The 18,528-nt window shown below is 43.6% G+C and overlaps 1 protein-coding gene across 1 annotated transcript in view; it reads right to left on the bottom strand.

The window, feature by feature from the left end:
- LOC147700823 (putative DBH-like monooxygenase protein 2) overlaps positions 1 to 18,528 on the bottom strand; it is a 173,375-nt gene that overhangs the window by 50,085 nt on the left and 104,762 nt on the right. The gene's annotated exons all lie outside the window — the stretch shown is intronic.

Raw genomic sequence — 18,528 nt, 5'->3', positions numbered from 1 at the left:
GAGGCATACGATTTGGAGCTTCCTCAGGTTTACATGATCTTGTAAATATGGGGCAGTGGCAAAATCCATGGGTGTTGCAAGGGAAATCCCACTGCAATGCCTATGGGATGCCTCCTGAGTGCAGAGTAAGGCAATTTACCAATTTGCGATGTCTTGCCTTCTGCCATATCTATGACGCCATTCAAAGCAATGGTTAGTGACTTTGCATGGCCTCATATATTTGATTTTGTAATTTGACTCACCAAAGTGACACAAAAAGAGAAGCTCTGTTGGCACAGCGGGCTCATGAATAAAACGCTAAGTGTACCAGCTGAGTCTGTCATAGAATGGGCATGTTGTTTTCAGTGCCTGGAAAGGAACAGTTGCTACAAACAATGCATACTGAGCAGAGGTTCACATGCTGGTCTCTATTTCTGTGCAGTTGGCCCCCCTGACTCGTTTTGTTAGTCTGAAAGCCCCATGAAGGTGTTTGCCATCAAACACTGCATCCAAACTTGCTGTATGAATGGGCTCATAAAGAGGAATTGGCTGTTTCAGTGATGGAAAGAACAGCTTCAGTTGTTTTTGAAAATCATTAATTGCTGGAATTTTAAAGAAACTTGATGTGTTGACTTTCTATAAGCTGTTGTGTCAGACAGGTGGATTTTATAGAAGAGGTTTGTAGTTTTGATTTGGCTACATAGAGCAAGTACGATAGTAGAACTTTGCCTTGACAAGAAATAGAATTGTGACCCATTCCTGTGACACAATATGTTCAGTTTCTACTGGTTTAGTGCACAGCATGATTTGTTGATAAACATTTTCCTTCTTTAGACATCTCCAAAGACTCTTGGATATGATGTAGATATTCATATTGTCTGACTACAGGAGCCATGCAAAATTCAAGGACTGTAGGCTTTGTTGTTGGATTGGCCATGAAGTCTGGTTAGAATATCTACTCTGAAAGGTAGCATTCTGTGCTGTATGATTGACAGATCCAGAAGGTTCAGGTACCACTACTGTCTGAGCCAATCTGACACTATGTTGACAATTGTTTTCATGATTTTGCATATTTTCACAATCACTGATGGAATGTGTGAGATCAGAATAAAAGCATAAACAAATGTTGACCAATTGACAAACAAGGCATTGGTCATTGAGCTCCGTTCAGGTGTCCCGTCCTCTGCTTTTCATTACTTTTTGCCTTGACAATAAGTATAATGTTGGAAACACCATTTTCAAAAAACAATTCCTATGACTTTGTCACTCAGGTTCTATTTGTGCTTTCCTTGTGACATCGACAAAGAAATTCTGGTTATTGGTTCTCAGTTGCTGGCATGTTAATTGCTGTTAGCACAATCTCTCTGGCCAATGTCCAGTGCCCACTTTGTGGTCGAATAGATAACTGTCCTAATCTTGTTCTCCCTTGGTTGTTGGTGTAATACATGCTGGTGGTGTTGTCCATTTGAGTCATGATGGTTTCTGAACCCGAGAGGGTAGAAATGCTTTGAGGGCAAGGTGTACCACCTTCAGTTCTAAAAGATGTATATGGTATTCCTTATTCTTAGCAGATCAAAGATCTCAGAATTTCAGATGATTTACAAGGGTTTCAAATCTTGACATTAATGCATCTGTCAGTATGATCTGTCTTAGAATTTCCTTTAGGAAGAATACTTCTTTCCACATATGCATGCTGGATTGTGTGGAATAGCCAGTCTTTGCAATTATCATACTTCTGGGACCACAGATCGTTGAGACACCTTTGAAGGCCAATCATAAACTGTGTTGTTTTCAGGACAATGAATATGAAGTATATCATGGACCTAGGGACAGAAGCAACCAGTTAAGAACTAGAATGTATGTTTTTCTCAAATTCCATGCAGGTCTTCAAGACTGATGTAACTCTCGAAAGATACACTTTTTTGTTTTTGTATTTTTGACCCATTTATGTGAAATGTAGGGCTGGTGTTCTGATAGGCTTGTGCATGATATGTAAGACTAGTTTATTTAACACTCTGGCAGTGCTTTCAAAGTCTTGAGCCAGCTTTTCCTGAGAGTCTGCTTTCAGTAGTCAGTTATCCAAGTACAGATTAACAAATATTCTTTTCTTTCTTAGATGGGCAGTGACAAATGTCTTGCTCTTTGATACTGTCCTGGGAGAAGACTGAATTGGGAAGACAGAGCACTGAGAGTGGATGTTTCACCCCTGAGATCTTTTACGGGAGATGCAATGGCAGTAATCCATAGATGTGAGTTTAGTGGAGTCCACTGCAGCACTAATGACCTTGTTTGAGATCAGGGACCCATTTATAGGTATTTCTAAGGAATTCTGCGGCATATTGCCAACACGTAGCGATATTTATCGCTAAATAGGCTTAGCAACGATTTTTTTTATCGCTGAGCATCGCCAGAATTTATCGCTGAGATAACGTGCTATTAGCAAAGTTTATCTCCAAAGCGATACATTTTCCAGCGATAGCAACGAAATGCGTGAATATAGCTGAGAATACAGGGATATTCACGCATTAGTGACGATTTGCTCTTATCCATGTTATCCACCTCTGATTGGATAACATGGCTAAGAACTGGTCTGAGCAGGTGTTAGTTTTTGGAGATATTCGTGCTTAGCCTGTCTTGCTAATAGGCGATAGCGACGTTAGCGACTGCTATCAGTCGCTAACAGGTTGGGTACGCCCACTTTGCATGTCATTAGCGATAAATATTGCTGACATGCAAAGCCGGCCCAAAACCGCTGGCTATCGCCTACAAGCTGTCGCTAACTGCTGTTAGTGAGAGCTTACTAATAGGGCGATAGAATTATCGCCGCTTAGCGGCCGAAAACGGCCGCTAAAGTGGCGATAATTCACTATCGCCATCCTTGATAATATGCCCCTCTGTTTGCAGCACTGGTGTTCTTTATATATGTCTACACTGTGCCACACATCATTTTCTTTCCTTGGTCAAGCCACTCACTTTCTATTTCTTGTAGAGCAGCCTCTTCTGGGCCTGATACATGTTTATGTCTCACTGTAAATATGATAAATGAGTCAGGACTAGGATCTACCATGAGGAACTCTGGGTTTTGTTGAGGCGACCTGTACTTCTTTTTAGGCCTGGTGTTACCAACATCACAATGGCCAGAGTCAGACACTTGCCTTCCACTTTCTCTAGGAGACCATGAACCAGAGGTAGTAAACATTTGGGAACTGCCTTCATTTGAAGAGTCTCTAATATTATGGACATCTTTATTTAGGGCGTCTCTTAAGAAATATTTAGTTTTTCTGCCCCTTTTGAAAGTATTTGATGGAAACAGAGGATATCATCCAGTGACTATACATAAGTGGAAATTGTATTGGAGATTTGGGAGTTCGCTGGTTGAAGGGAAGCCTTGAACAAAGCAATTCGGCTCTTTAGAGATCTTCGGTGGGATGTTGTATTCACAATTATTTTATCTGTAGAGGTTTCCTTTGGGGTATTCTCAGGTGGAGAATGATCTAGGGGCCACAAAGATATCTGCACTGCAGTATATTGTCCTAGTGGGCCAATAAGGCAAAGGTAAAGGGCCGGAGATTATTCTGTCCTTAAACAGCCAAATGGAATGAAACTTGTCTCTTTCCTTTGTCCCTTTTTGGGAGAAGCATGTAGAGAGGTTATTCCAGCTTGTGACGTTGAATGAATTTACATATGGAGGTGATATTGACCAAATGTTTGACATCTGTGATGGGGATGAAATGTTCTATTTTGTTTTATGTTGACTGAGATGAATGTTGATCTGTGCCCCTTTAATGTAAAAGCTGCAATGACAGCAGCAATTAAGGAGTCAACTTTGATCTGTGCCTCTTTGACAGCCATGTATATCTTGTGGATATCTTGAATGTCCCTAAGTTAATGGCAGATCATAATCTCGTTGATCATAAGCTGTTGAGATATCCTTCCATGGTAACTAGGTCAGAATAGAAGTTCCTAACAGTGAAATAAATTACCCTGTGTAAATGCATTCATTGTTGTCAATAAATAATTACAATGTTGTCAAAACCATTCTTACCAATATACTGCTAATAAACTTAATAAATCATTAAAAATTAACATTACATGTGCCTAAGTCTTTCATTAACACCTTGTGGGTGCATGCCAACATGCAGCCATAAAACCAACCATTAGGGATCACCACACTCCTAAAATGCTGAACAAACGTTTCAGCCTTAGATGTGTTTTGAAATAATGGGAAAATATTTCAAGACCCCATAAACTTAGGGTCAGTTTTCAAGTTCCCACGTGGGGGGCTGCAGCAACTTCAGCAACCCCCCCACCCCCCATAACATTCAATAACTCCGTTGGCGGTGCATCTTCCTTCCTGGTGCTGCCACAAGGAATAAAAAATATTTAAAATAAGCCCTGCTGGCACTTGTGGTCCGCTCCAAGAGAGGTAGTAGTGAATGATCAAGTAGTGTCTCTCTTGCTCTGTTCAGGAGAGCTGCACTGCTCCTGTAAGTGGCTTCATGGTTCATTTCTTTCTGTTTTTGTTTGTTTCTTGTTTTATTCCTTGGTGTCAGAGCTCACTGGACACCGAGGTGCAGATAGAATGATGGGAACCCACTTCTGATTGCCCTGACAGTATCACACGCATGTGCTCTGGGAGTGTGCAGGAGGGAACTGGCACTCATTCAACTGCTCTCACAGAAGGAGGTTCTGAGTGGTGGCACGGGGTCCCAAGCCCACTAGAATTTGCACCTGCATGATGGCCATGGTCTCTGGGTCCAAAGGAAGTCTATGGAGGAGCTGTAATAAAATGTGTTGTGTCATCCCCTGGGAAATTGGCCCTCCCCGGAAAACTTTTGAACAGAATTGTGGGAGAGCCCCACATGCTCCATTGCTCCAAAGGTCTTCAAGTTTTAGTCCTTTCATAACGTCAGGCCAATGGAGCAATTTCAATTATCTTATTATGACTGGTGATGAGCTCTAGCCACAAGGAGAAGTTTCAGCAGGCCTTCTGACCTCAAAAGGGTTGTACTCTATGGGGAGCTGGTTTCCCTGGATCCCTGCACCAGCCTTCTCTTTGGCTGTACCCTTCAGAGACCCCATGGCCTCCTTGCCTTCCTACAGGGCAATTAAGGGAACAGTGGATTTAACTCCAACTGGTCCTCAAGAAGTTTAAGGGGGCAGCATCCCTGATTCCTACTGGTCCAGGGATCAGTTGAAGACCGAGTCATAGGCCCATTTGGTAAGTGGGGTTTCTTCCAGTTGTCCATTGTGCTGCCACAGTTCAGGTTCCAGATTCTGAGAGGCCACTTATGCCCAGTCCAGCTTGTGGGCGGGGGTTTGGCCATTGGTTCAACCTTCCCCCTTTCTTGGGTTTGGCACTCGGCCAGCTAGGAATACAAAAGGCTGGTGTCAGGGCTCTATGTGTGTGCTGGGGAGATGACCTTTGAAGTGTAATCCGGGCAGGGCCTAATTCCTCCGCAGCCATTCTGTGAGGAAGACCCACTTTCTTTACACCCAGGCCCTTTTGTGCACTGTCCCGTTCTAATACGCATTCTCCAGTGGAAGAGCCATTACCAGCCCAAGCAACTGGCAACTTTCTAAAATTGCTTTTGTAATATAATATTTTTTAATATGGTCTCACTGTTAAAGGAGACTTTAAATTGCAATTCACAGGAGTTTAAGAAGGATTTTTTTAGCTGCTACCAAATAAGATTTTAGCATTTAATAAATGTACCAATGTAGCCCATTGATTTGTTATGGCAGCATCAAGCCTTGGCTAAAATGAAAATAATTTTTGGGAAAATGTCACTGTAAGTACATGTCCATCATTTATTTCCACCCTTCCTTTATGGGTAATAAGGCCTACATATGGGAGACTTAATAATATATGAAAGATAGGTTTAGGGCTGTCCAAAGGGGTATTTTGACAGGTCAAATTTGCAGTTTAAAACTGCCATATTAGGCTACTGGTGTGCAGCTGCCAGGCTACACACAATTATAGTCTCTTACGTGAAGTGTATACCTGTGTGCGTATGCGTTTGCACATGTGTTCACTTGTAAACAACTCAGTGTCCCTTGCTCTAGATGCCTCGCTGTGGCCTTGTCTTAAAAGGCAGACACTGGTGGTAAAAATGCACAACACAATTTACCATGAAATTACTCAGAGTGAGCCTCGGGTAAGGAGATTCATTCACAATAATGGTTGAATATGGTTGATTGAAAAGCACACATCTCGGCATAATGCGGAATTGGAATCCACTTGCAACACTCCCTATGATATTGCAACAATAATATTTTGCAGGAGGTTTCAGCTTACATAGAGGCAACCCTTGTCAGTTTTTAATTCCATCCTGCTTGAGACTGGCCTAATATTTCTGCAATTTGCATGTACTAAATAGGGCAGTTTTAATCTCGTTTTTATTTTGAAAAAGATCTGCATTCTAGTTGACTATCACTTTCTCGTCTTTCTTGTTGAACAATCAAACCATCAATTCTTATGGCCTTGTCTGAAACTACCATTTAATGACACCAAAGAATTTCTGGATTCATGACTTTTTGAATATCAGATCTGATCATTGTTTTGTTTGCTTCACAGACACCCTTCTCAGCTTCTATGAAGAGCATGATAATAATGATGAACCAACTGAGATTATCAAAGACTTTGTCCTACTCTGTGGTACACCAAGGAAATTAGTAATGTCTGCATGCTCTTAGAGTTACAGCACTTCCATGACTAATTTTGAACATCACTGTGCTCTTAGAAGATCATACAAAACCACATGTTTGAAGCTGAGTATGTTGACATCAATAAACCTGTGAATCCCTACTAGACTTTAAATATGTGGCTAACCTCACTATTTCCAATCATAAAGCAACAAACCATATAAATGACCCTATATCATATAACCTACATAAAGAGTTGTGTTTTAATCAGTTTTATGTATGAATATCGTGGTCCAAAATATCATCTGACACAAATAATGTGTCCTAAATATCTTTAAATCCTTTATATTGACACTTTCTTTACTTTTATTTAACCCCTTCACTGCTTCTGTCAGCCAACAGCCGTCAAGAGCACTACCTCCGTAGTGCTGCGCACGTCCGTTGGCTGACGCAGCCCAACCCACCTAATCAAACCGCTGCACCGCAGAAAAATTCGTGTCACTGTTAAGCGGTTAAGATGTGCACATCATAGTTATTCCTGTGTATTGCTATTTGTATCATAGGCTCCTCAGGTTGTATAAAAGTTCCCAGTATTTAAATAAATAAATAAATTACAGTAAAAGACATATGACGCTGCATTAAATTTAATTTCAGCGTAATTTACTATACTGTCCACACATGCCTTGCAAACATTTAGCAAGAGGCTGGCACACTATATGATGCACACTTATGTAAGTGGAGACCCTGCACTGGTCCAGACAACCCTTATGGTGATTGTAGTGGCCTTAGACAACCTTAGAGAAAGCACTCTCAGTGGTAGCTCTGGAGAACAGTCTTCAGGTGAAGTCCAGACGGAGTGCAAATCAGCTTTTTTTACCAGAACCCCATCTTATAGGTATAGATTTACTGAAAAAGAACCACACTGACAGACACTAACACATACATATATCTCCTAGCCAGAGATATAAACAATGCACACAATACTTTGCAATAGAAAAAAGTAAGTAGCACAGAATACACTGTGGTCCCCAGGAGGAGACCAAACCAAATACTAAAATAGTGGTATGAGAACCATGACTCCAGTCAAGACAATAGTCAGAGTATGTAGAAGTGCTGGGGACCTGAGCAATCCCCCAAGGTGAGTATCTAGAAGCCCCACGGAGTTCATGTGCAGGTTGGGAACATGACGGCATTCACTGTTAAAATAAATGTGTAAGTTACAGTTCCAATTTTAAAGAAGAAGAACCCTTCCCATTGGACACTGAAGAAACCCGGTGGAAGACAGAAGGTTGGAGAGCCACCCCACCTGTTGATACCTTAGGAACCAGGATACCTGCCCCAGGGGAGTTGGGTGCATAGGTGTGAAGTAGCATTGGAAACTGCCGTTGAACCCAATGGAGGACTTCAGGAAGATGCTGTTGATGGAGAAGTGGAAAGTGTCCCAAGGAATCCAATGGTGGATTCAAGTTGAAAAGTACCTGAAAGCAGAGGGGACAGAGTCTATGCCACTTTCGGTTCCTTTGACGAGGGATACTGGCCTCAAACTTGGTGAGATGGCAGGGCAAGCCTTGAGTGATGTGGTGAACCACCACCTGTGTTGCTTAGCCTTTCAGAGTCAGTAGGAGCCCAGGATCAGCAGACTGGTCAGCTTGGTTGTGATGCCTGCAATTGCAAGGAAGTGACTCCTTCACTTCAAGATAGATTCCTTCAGGTGTTTTGGATGTCCCCAGACCCTGGACGGCTTTCTGTATGGAGCACAGGCATGGATGTTGCAGCAGATTAGCAGGGTACAGAGATAATAAGCAGCAGGTGTCTTCCTGGTTGCAGCCTTGATGCCCAGCACAAAGCCCAGCGAAGTCCAGAGTGCCGATATTGGTTGAAGTTGAAGTGGTATCTGAATTGTATTGTGTCCAACTATGGATCTAGGGAGCCTTTAAATACCCTAAGGAAAGGGTTGGGACAATCTGGGCGTCCCTCTCTAAGGAGGGGCTGCACAAGGGGAAATATACTCCCCTGTCCTTTGTCCAGTTATCGCCAGAGCGGGAGCCAACGGCTCCATAAACTGATTTGAGTTGGACTATGCAAGGAGGGCACCAAATCTGCCCTACCCTCTGACTATGTGGCACTTGCAAGCGCTCCCACCCATCCCCAATACACTAAACCCTGTCTTTGAGGTGGTAAAACCTCCCTGTGAAAGGATGCTTATTGATCTGCCTTCCCCTACTTGAGCTTGGCTCAGTAGCAGGAGGGCAGAATAGTGTCTCTGGTTGGCAGCAGCCGTGTTGTGATGTCAGGTCTAGAAGACTGGTCCTGGGAGCACTGAGGGCCTAATAGAGGGCCTTTACAGTGCTTGGAAATAAATCTCTCACACCGTTTACTCTACTTCAGAAATCCCTAATGAAATTACATAATTGTATTTCAGTTTTTAAAACTTGTGATTAAAAACTTGATATGTCCTTAATTAGGTTTTGCAAAACATTGCATGACGCAAAAATGTGAACAAATGATATCCACATTTTAAAGAGCACAGCGTGGGCAGAATGTTCCCTTTCCAGCTGCCCATTTTGCTATCTTATCGGAGGTATAATATAGAACAAAACAGATCTTATAAAACTGTACTTGCAGCCTTGCAGACATTAAAATAGATTGTGACATCTCATACATAAACATCTCAGCTGAAGCCCCCACTTCATCTGCCTATTTTGAGAACATTTATCCAAATCATCAGGCTTAGCCAGGTTTAGAGTTCTATTAATCTCCCCAATAGAGCCTACTTTCTATTTTACTATTCTTTTGATGGTTTCTACTCTCTCAAACTTAACCCGTCCACCACCTTTTTGTAAAAGAAAATCTCTGATCTGAGGGAATTAAAAACAATCCCTCCAGTTGAGAGTATAGTCCTGTTTCATTTCAGCAAAGGAATGCAGCCATGAGGGGGATAAGAAAAATCATATCCAGCCCATTCTTCCCTAATCCACATTCCAATATAAAAATATCCAAAAACCTTTGGAAGATTTTGATTATTAAAATGGGTGTATAGAAGGATAATCTACCAATTCCCAAAGTTTTACGTAAGGCACTCCACACTTTAAAAACACTAAAAAGAGTTTTAAAATAAACTTTTTTATAGTAGCTGTCATGTAGTGGTTGCCAAAAACATCCTCCAGTCTCACTCCACAACATGAGTTCAAGTGGAAAAGGAACCTTATTAATTCATATGTTATCCACATGGGTCTTAAAATGTCATAACAATACATCAATGTGGTGGCCCAATAATATAATTTCAAATTCGGGAGAATGAATCCCCCCTCTCTCTTGGGAGAGTAAGAAACTTAGGGCCATATTATCAAGAAAGGGCGATACATTATCGCTGCTTTTATCGGCACGAAAGTGCCGCTAAAGCGGCGATAATGGGCTTGATAATATGCCCTTGTGAATTCCCATATAAGCCCAGGTTCTGGTGTTAACCTGGGCTTACATGGGAATTCACAAGGGCATATCAAGCCCATTATCGCCACTTTAGCAGCAGTTTCCTGCCGATAAAAGAGGCGATAATGTATCGCCCAATGGCAAGTCTATGTAGAGAATACGCCCATATAAAATGGGAGAATATATTTTCCATTACTTAAACCTTTGGGTGCTAAATTCTAAACAAATGGTCCTAAAAAGATATTGGATTTTTGGGGAAAAAAGCGTTTTTATTACATTACACCTGCCACCGATTGATGAGTGTAAGTTATTTAGCCTCATGAGATCTTTTGTAGTTTTTTTTAATAAGGAGCTCCATATTGCCTGGACCATGATGTCTAGTCTGTCAGAAATGCTAATACCAAGGTAGGGGGCCTTTTCGACTACCCAATTATCTATCATCCTGACTTCATCATTCAGGACAATCTGCATCTTGTCTATATTCAGAGTGTATCCAGACACACCCAAAGCACTCAGCATCCTATTTGATTACCATTATAGCAGAGTTTGGATCTGATGTGACAAGAGTAATATCGTCCGCATTGGTCAAGATCTTCGTAGTAGCTCAATTGTGCGACCATTTTGCCGGTACTTGCATATTGTTTTCTAACCTAAAGATAAATAGATTGACGAAAACTGCAAACAACAGAGGGGAGCAAGGGCAACCTTGCTTAGTTCCATGGGAGATTGAAAAGTTTACAGCGAAAATACCATTCACCATTACCCCCACTGATGGTTTGACATATAATGTTTTAATTGCTTGAATAAAACCTTCCCTAATACCGATTCTAGACAGATCGGTCAAAAGATTTTGCCAGGAGACCCTATCAAAAGCTTTCTCAGCATCCAATAAAATAAGGGCCATAGGGTCTCCTGCAACATTGGTAACGTCAAATAGCGCTATAACTCTCCAAATATGGTCTATTGTGGAACCCATGTTGACTCACCAAAATAACTTTATGGATTACTGGTGCAAGTCGACTGGCCAAATGCTTAGATTACATCTTTGAGTGACCATATATCAGGGCGATCGGTCAGTAAGAGCCCAATTCTAAGGAGGATATATTCTTTTTTTTCAAAACACAATTTTAGCTAGGGACCATGGGGGGTGGGTTTGGAGCGAGGTGCCCAGTACCGGTGTACCCTTTCATGATGGATAAAATTAGTATCATTGAGGTAGGTAATGAACCCTGCTGTTTGAGGGTCAGGAATCAGGATGTTTGTGAGGGGAGTCAGGGAAGCGGTTCGAAGCCTCCAGGCCCGTGGTGCAAAAAGGCTCGACACTGCGGGTCAAAGCACTGGTGGTCACTCCTACTTGCAGAGTCTTCGAGCGGATCATTGGAGCCCCCTCGCAGGGATTGTGCTTGGTACGTGCCCGAGGCCCTGCAGGCATCAGTGGGATGCTACCTGGTGCAAAGAAGTCATGCCAAGCACAACACATGACAGACATGCATTGAGTAGCGCGCTTTGGGCGCGGGCCAGGAAGGCATCCCACGTGCGAAGCCAGGAGAGAAAGCGAGAGGCCAATGGCGGCTGCAGGGGCAGGTTGGTTCAGAGCCGCTCGTGCCACTGCTCCTGGAGGCCGGCCAAGGCGCTGCCACTTCCTCCTCCGGAGGCGTTTGCTGGGCCACCGTGGTGGTAGTCAAGGCGGCTGTTGCCATAATAGACCTTCAAATGCCGCCAGAGTGCTGGAAGATTAGCCGCCAGGTGTCCGGGAGCGTCAGCTCTCTCTCTGAGTGGGTGTCAAAACAAGAGGGTGGATCAGCACTGCCTCCCACTCCGATTGCCACTATTTGGTAGTCAGGGGGGCTGTCCCCCATCTTTTGCTTGGTACAGTCAGTTTCCCTTGTACGAGGAACATCACAAGTGAGGGACGAGGTGTGCCGTCTCGGGCTCCCAGTTGCGCCATATGCCTATAGCGTGCAACCCTACTTTGTTACTTTGTATTTCTACACACTTCTGGCAATGGCGAGATCTTGAAGCGATGTGCGCTTTCTCAATGGTGTGTACACATCAGTGTGGTTTCTGTGCAGCCTAGGATAAATCTAGCAGGGTTGTGCTTCAGTGTGTCCATGCACAGGTTGACTGTTAACCTTTCGTTTAACCTGGCAACCCACATAGAATTCTACTAGCATGGGTAGTGTGACCCAGTTTTCTCAGAATAATTCCTGCATTCTGGGATTCTTGGAGCCAGGCTATTTGGCTATTAGTAGGCAGAGGGCCTTAAAATAGGCAAGCCTAAAAAGCATAGTGTACTAAAGCAGTTACATCTAGAACACCGATCACATCGTGTCCCACTGTTTACTGTTTATTGTATTTTCACAATTGCTGTGTATATTTCATTTTTGTACTCTCTTCCAACCTACTGTAGAGCGTTCTGATAACCTTCGGGATCTTGTTTGCGCTATATAAAACTCTATACATGAATACAAATTTTGTTTTTTAAAATCATTTGTAGTTTCTTTTAACTGATGGGAAACGGTAAGGTAGAATTTGGTCGGGATACCATCTGTACCAGCTGCTTTCCCCCTCCTTGCTAAGCTAATCATGGGTAGTAAACTCTCAACCCATGGAAGAGGTGCTATCTATACTTTCCTGACCCTCTTCTGAAAACTTTGAATGTGGAAAGAATCAAGATATTACATAATATTACTCTGTTTGATACCGGAACCAGCCGGATATAAAGTTTGATAATACCTCCTAAATGCAGCCGTGATTAAATCTGGCTTGTTGATCTGCCTTAGCTCTGGATCTTTAATTTCTCTGATTGGATTGGATGTTATTTGTTACCTGGTACGAACTGCCAAATGATGACCAACCTGTTGACTAAAGTCATATGCTGTTTCTTTTTGAGTTATCAATTTACTCATTGCTTATCTGCCAGAATGTCAATAATGGTTGCCTTAGTTATTGCCACCTGTCGTTGTTCTGCCTCCAAATACCACTCCTCATGAACAACCCTTACTAAATCCTCCTCAGCCACCCCTAAATTATCCTGTAAAGCCTTCATTGTTCGTTTTGCACGTTTGTTATGACCACAATTTTATACCTGACCAACAAGGGAGGACACCCCTAACAACTAATGACACTGCCACTGTGCTAGTTGGCCCGCACATGCAAACATCTAGCACTAACCGTGCCGCCATGGATATAGCACATGACGAAAAGACTGCTTAATCGAGGGGGGCTCAAACAGTGGCCAGTGTGACGGATGGGGCAGCAAGTGCGGCACCAACTTCCTCAACACAGGGGCACAAACCCATTGACCCTTGTAAAAGACTGTCTCGGGCAGTGCATCTTCCACCGGAGGCTGCCCGTTTAGTTGTTATCTTGACTGGGATCCCGCGTCTCAAACCACAACATATTGAAACCGAACCTGAGCTTTTAAACAGAACTAGAAAATGGTGCTCACAGTTCAGCAGCGGGAGTGTGGATGTGGGCAAACACATTATAGCTGCGAGGAGGGTGGAATGGGTGGGAAGGAGGGCCAAATGTATTCCTGGGGATTGTGTTATTGTTAATTTTGACAGAGGTAACCTGGCAGACACTCTTCTATGGGATGGTTCTGAGCTAGTCGGGGACGGTATCAGACCACTCCCACTAGGGTACTTTTATCCCCCTCCCATACACCCCCAGACAAGATCTCCCCACCCCCCTATTCCACACCCAGATAAAGCCGGCTGGACAAGGGCCCCCCCATATATATCTTATCAAACTCAACAGGCCCTACTGCGGGTGAGCTCCAATCCCGTAGTAGCCCCACCCACCCAAGCACACCACATTGGCAGCCAGGGGGTAGGGATCTTACTTACTAATAGGTTCTCCCCCCTTTCTTCGGACTCCCCTCTGGATTCCAACGATTGACAACCATCCAATGTGCCCCCTTTCACGGAGGCTACCACTGTCCGCAGGAATTGCCACATATCAGTAGTAAGCGGGAACATCGGTGGGTTAGGGAAGAAACTCATGGACGCTAGATGGTTAAAATTTGTGTCCCAATACGAGATTTTGGGTTTCCAAGAAACGTGGGACGCCAGAGACAACTTTTTCCTGGATGGGTTCCGGAGCTTTTCAGTCAAGGCAACCCCAGGGGAGGGTGGAAGGCACAAAGGAGGGTTGCTCATTCTCTTCTCCTTAAAACTGGCAGGGGTTACCACTAAGATTGATTGTACCTCCGATAACATCCTCTGCATCGAGTGGGTCAGGCCAAACTCCCCGCTAATTCTCATAATACATTTCTATAATGCCCCCACAAAGGATAGTAACTGTCCTCATTTGAAGTCCCTTTCTCTGTTTTTATCCTCATACAAGTCAAAGCAACGCGCTTCATTCGATATCCTGTTATTGGGTGATTTTAACGTCCATCCATGTGGCTGGGGTTGTTTGTCCATGGAGGTATTGGGCCCTTTGGGAGCCGTTAGTACTCACTTTGAGCACACCGCGCATGGGGCGGACTTAGAAAACCTACTTGCCAATTTAAATTTATATGAGGCTGAAGGGTCATGGGGTGAAGTGAGGGCACCAACCTTTGTAGGCAGGGATGCCAGTACAATTATCGATTACATTTTCATTACTCCCGGCCTAATAAGCATGGCGGTAGCCTATGATGTGTGCACCTCCCCTTTTAGCGATCACAACCCTGTAGTCCTGACATTGGATATGGGCGACAACACTGTGACCCAGGTTGAGCGCCTGGGGGCCGGTGGAGACGCCCTCATCCCTAGGGAGCAGGGCCGCAGATTAAATTGGGCAAAGGTTGTCCCGGAGAACTTCATGGACAACCTTGTTCAGAATAGACAAGCTGACATCATAACCTGCATGGAGAGTACAAGTGAGGGAATGGCCATTATTACCTCTTTCACCGCCATATGTACACAAATTAGCCATGACCTGACGTCCACAAAAAACCAAATGGTTTCTACTAGCCCTAGATGGTTCGATAGGGAGTGCTCCCAAAAACATAATGCTCTACTCCAGGCTCTTAAACATCAGCCCAGAGATAGGGAGTTGGTGGGTCGGCTTAGAAAAGAATATAGGCAGGCTATCGAGACACGCAAAAATACTATAAAAAGCGAGGCAATGGACAGCTTAACATCGGTCAGCGTACTGAGAGATAGTTCCCAATTTTGGACGATCTTAAATCATCCGTATTTTGCCTCCTCTAACAACACTGTGTTGGACTGCGTGATTCCAGAGGATGACTGGGTGAATCACTTCAGTAAAATTTATAACAGTGCAGACCTTTTAACCACACCCCATTCCAATCAGCCTCCTACCGAACCCCCCCTTTTGTCCTTTACTGAATTTGAGGTTACCAGGGCAATTGAAGAAATGACTAAACATAAGGCACCGGGCCCAGACGGGGTCCCTGCAGACCTATATAGCTCGAAGTCACTATTCTGGGCCAAAATCCTCACAAACGTCTTTATTTCAACTGTCACCGTGGGGTTCCCAAAAAGCTGGTCCACTTCAACCATCATCCCTATATTTAAGAAGGGCTCCAGATCGGACCCGGCATGTTACAGGCCGATCTCGTTAATCGACTCTGCCGTAAAGATTCTTGGCAGAGTCATTCTACACAGATTAGACGACATTATTAAGGAGAAGGGGGTGCTCTCTGACCTGCAATATGGTTTCAGGGAGAAAAGAGGTACAATAGAGCAGTGCTTGAACCTCCACATGCTGATTAGTAAATACACCATGGCCAAGGAGGGTCACCTATATCTGGCCTTCATGGACCTTTCTTCGGCCTTTGACTTGGTCAATAGGGCCAAGCTATGGACCATACTGGCTGGTATTGGGATTGACCCCCCTCTAGTAGACTTCCTGGCCGCACTCCACGCAGATCTTTCAGCTAACATCAGAACTACCTGTGATGGTAAAACCACCAGACCATTCAGTTCCAGACGGGGTGTTAGGCAGGGCTGTATCTTAGCCCCACTCCTGTTTACCATCTATATCAACTCCCTTGATAAAGCCCTGGAGGGGACCACACCCTATATTCCTTATGTGGGGGGGTCTGCAGTTCCCGTACTCCTCTATGCGGACGATGCGGTGCTTCTAGCCCGCACAGGGGTGGGGCTACAGAGGCTCCTCAATGCATTTGGTCACTTTATGTCCTCGCTAGACCTGCTGGTCAATAACAAAAAATCTCATATTATGCTGGCAGGGAAGCATCCAAGGCCAAAAAAGTTGAAATCTTTTAGTTGTTGTGGAGAGGGGATCTCGAGAGTACAAGTGTTCACTTACCTGGGAGTGATATTTGAAGAGAAGGGTTCATGGTCCCCACAGGTGGATGCGAAATCCCTAGCTGTTACCAGATCCACCTCTGCACTTTTGAGTTTCGCCAAGCGTCTTGGGTCTCGACCGATGGAGGCATTATTGAAGGTCTACAAAACCAAATTCCATATCTGTAGCCTCCTACGGAGCCCCATTGTGGGGCCACGCAAACTGTGGCAAACTACAAACAGCAGAAAATCATTTCCTCAGGTCCTTGTTGGGTGTTCCACAATCCACACCTGTTCTTTCAATACATACCGAACTAGGGCTGGGTTATCTTACTGACTCGCTCCAACTAGCGCCCCTCATGTGTTGGACCAAAACTTGGCTGAACAAGGACATTGCTCTGAATCACAAAATCCTCAGGGATTGCATGACCTTGGACAACGCCTCAAAAATTCCATGGCTAGAATACATAAAGGGGTAGATGGGCAGACTCGGCAGACCAAACCTATACAGCCACCCTAACACTATACTCAAGGGAGATTTGAAATGGATCAAAGAAAACTTCATGAGGAGGGCAGTTCAAACACGGGAGGAGAAAGAACTAACAAAACCAAGAGTCAGAGCTAACTTCCTACTCCTGACTTCGCCCCAAATTGAACCTTATTTAAAAATCGTGAGCAGACCTTACCATCGTCACCTGCTTATCAGATTTAGGTTCAATTTAATCCAATATTCCCTGGGCGATCTTCCCGTGTGGGGTGTTCCTGATGAATCTACCCCGTGTAGCTGTGATAATTTCTCTGACCAAACCCTCATGCATTTCATCATGTTTTGTAGTCACTACAAAGCGAGTAGGTTGAGGTTCTTGGCACCCATTTTAAGAGATGCAGGTTTTGTCCAGGTACGGCCTGCTCTACTTTACCTTCAGTTATTAGGCAGCACCAGGACAATTCTCGGGGTTGCTAGCTTCCTGGTCGCCGCTATGCGTACTAGGTCCAGGATGCTATCCCCGAGACAACTGGAAGGGTGATTTTATCATTATGATTCCCGGCTTGCTTTTTAACCTTCATGAATTTTACTGAATTGTTCTGTTTTTGTAACCCACATGAATTTATCAAATTGTAATGAATTTTATCAAATTGTAATCAATTTTTTAAATACATGTTGTCTGTTGCTTTTATGATTTTAAATGTAATCGAATAAAGCTTGTTTTGACTTGACTTGACTTGACCACATCAATTGATGCACTCCCAACATTATCTCCCAACAACATGGGGATCCATTGTCTCATATGAATACAATATTCTACATTTAGTAACAGGGATCTCTCAAATGTCCACAATCTACTGTTTGACTTGGGTGAATCCAGTTCTAAGTCATGTACCAACGGGTTATGATCTGATAGGACCTGTAGTAAATTCTCTATGTGGCATTTCAAGATTAATGTATTAGAAACAAAAACATAATCAAGTCAGGCATGGGTCATATGTGGATTGGAAAAATAAGTAAACCTTGAATCGTTCGGTTTTAACAAGTCCAAACAATCAAACCGTGGACTTGTCATAAATTCCTTAGAGCCTGAAACACTTTTGGTTTCCTACCCATATACCTCCATCGTGATTCCAGAGGCCACTCACAGGGTAAGTTAATATTACAGTCCCCACACAGGATAATTGGGAGTGGCCCATGAACATGTTCACTGGAAATGGTATCAAACACACAAGGGCCATCATTATTACACCCATATAAAGAGCATTTTGTCAATGTCATACTCATACTTAATTGGAGCTCCATACTAGTCCATCCGACGAACTTGTCAGAACATGACTGTGTGAATTGAATCCCACAACCTTTGGCCAGTATCACAACACCATGGACCCTAGTCCCCTGCATTGTTGCACTAAATACCCTATATCCTAGTTACTTTAATAAGTACAGTTGTGACACTGCAATATGTGTCTCTTGGAGGCAGATAATATTTGCACCAAACATTTGTAGCCCAGCTGCCACCCTATGCCTATTCTTGACATGTTTGTGTCTGCATATATTAATAGTTGCAAATCTAAGTCTGCTCATATCTACTTATAGCATTAGCCTGATTCTGATGCCACATAACTACACAACTTTCCCACCAAACCCTCTCCCTTTTGATCGGTGTGACAAAATCTACTTATAGCATTAGCCTGATTCTGATGCCACATAACTACAGAA

This window comes from Lissotriton vulgaris, chromosome 7 (assembly GCF_964263255.1).
Source record: "Lissotriton vulgaris chromosome 7, aLisVul1.2, whole genome shotgun sequence".
Classification (NCBI taxonomy): Eukaryota; Metazoa; Chordata; class Amphibia; order Caudata; family Salamandridae; genus Lissotriton; species Lissotriton vulgaris.
This window is presented reverse-complemented; position numbering and strand designations above follow the sequence as displayed.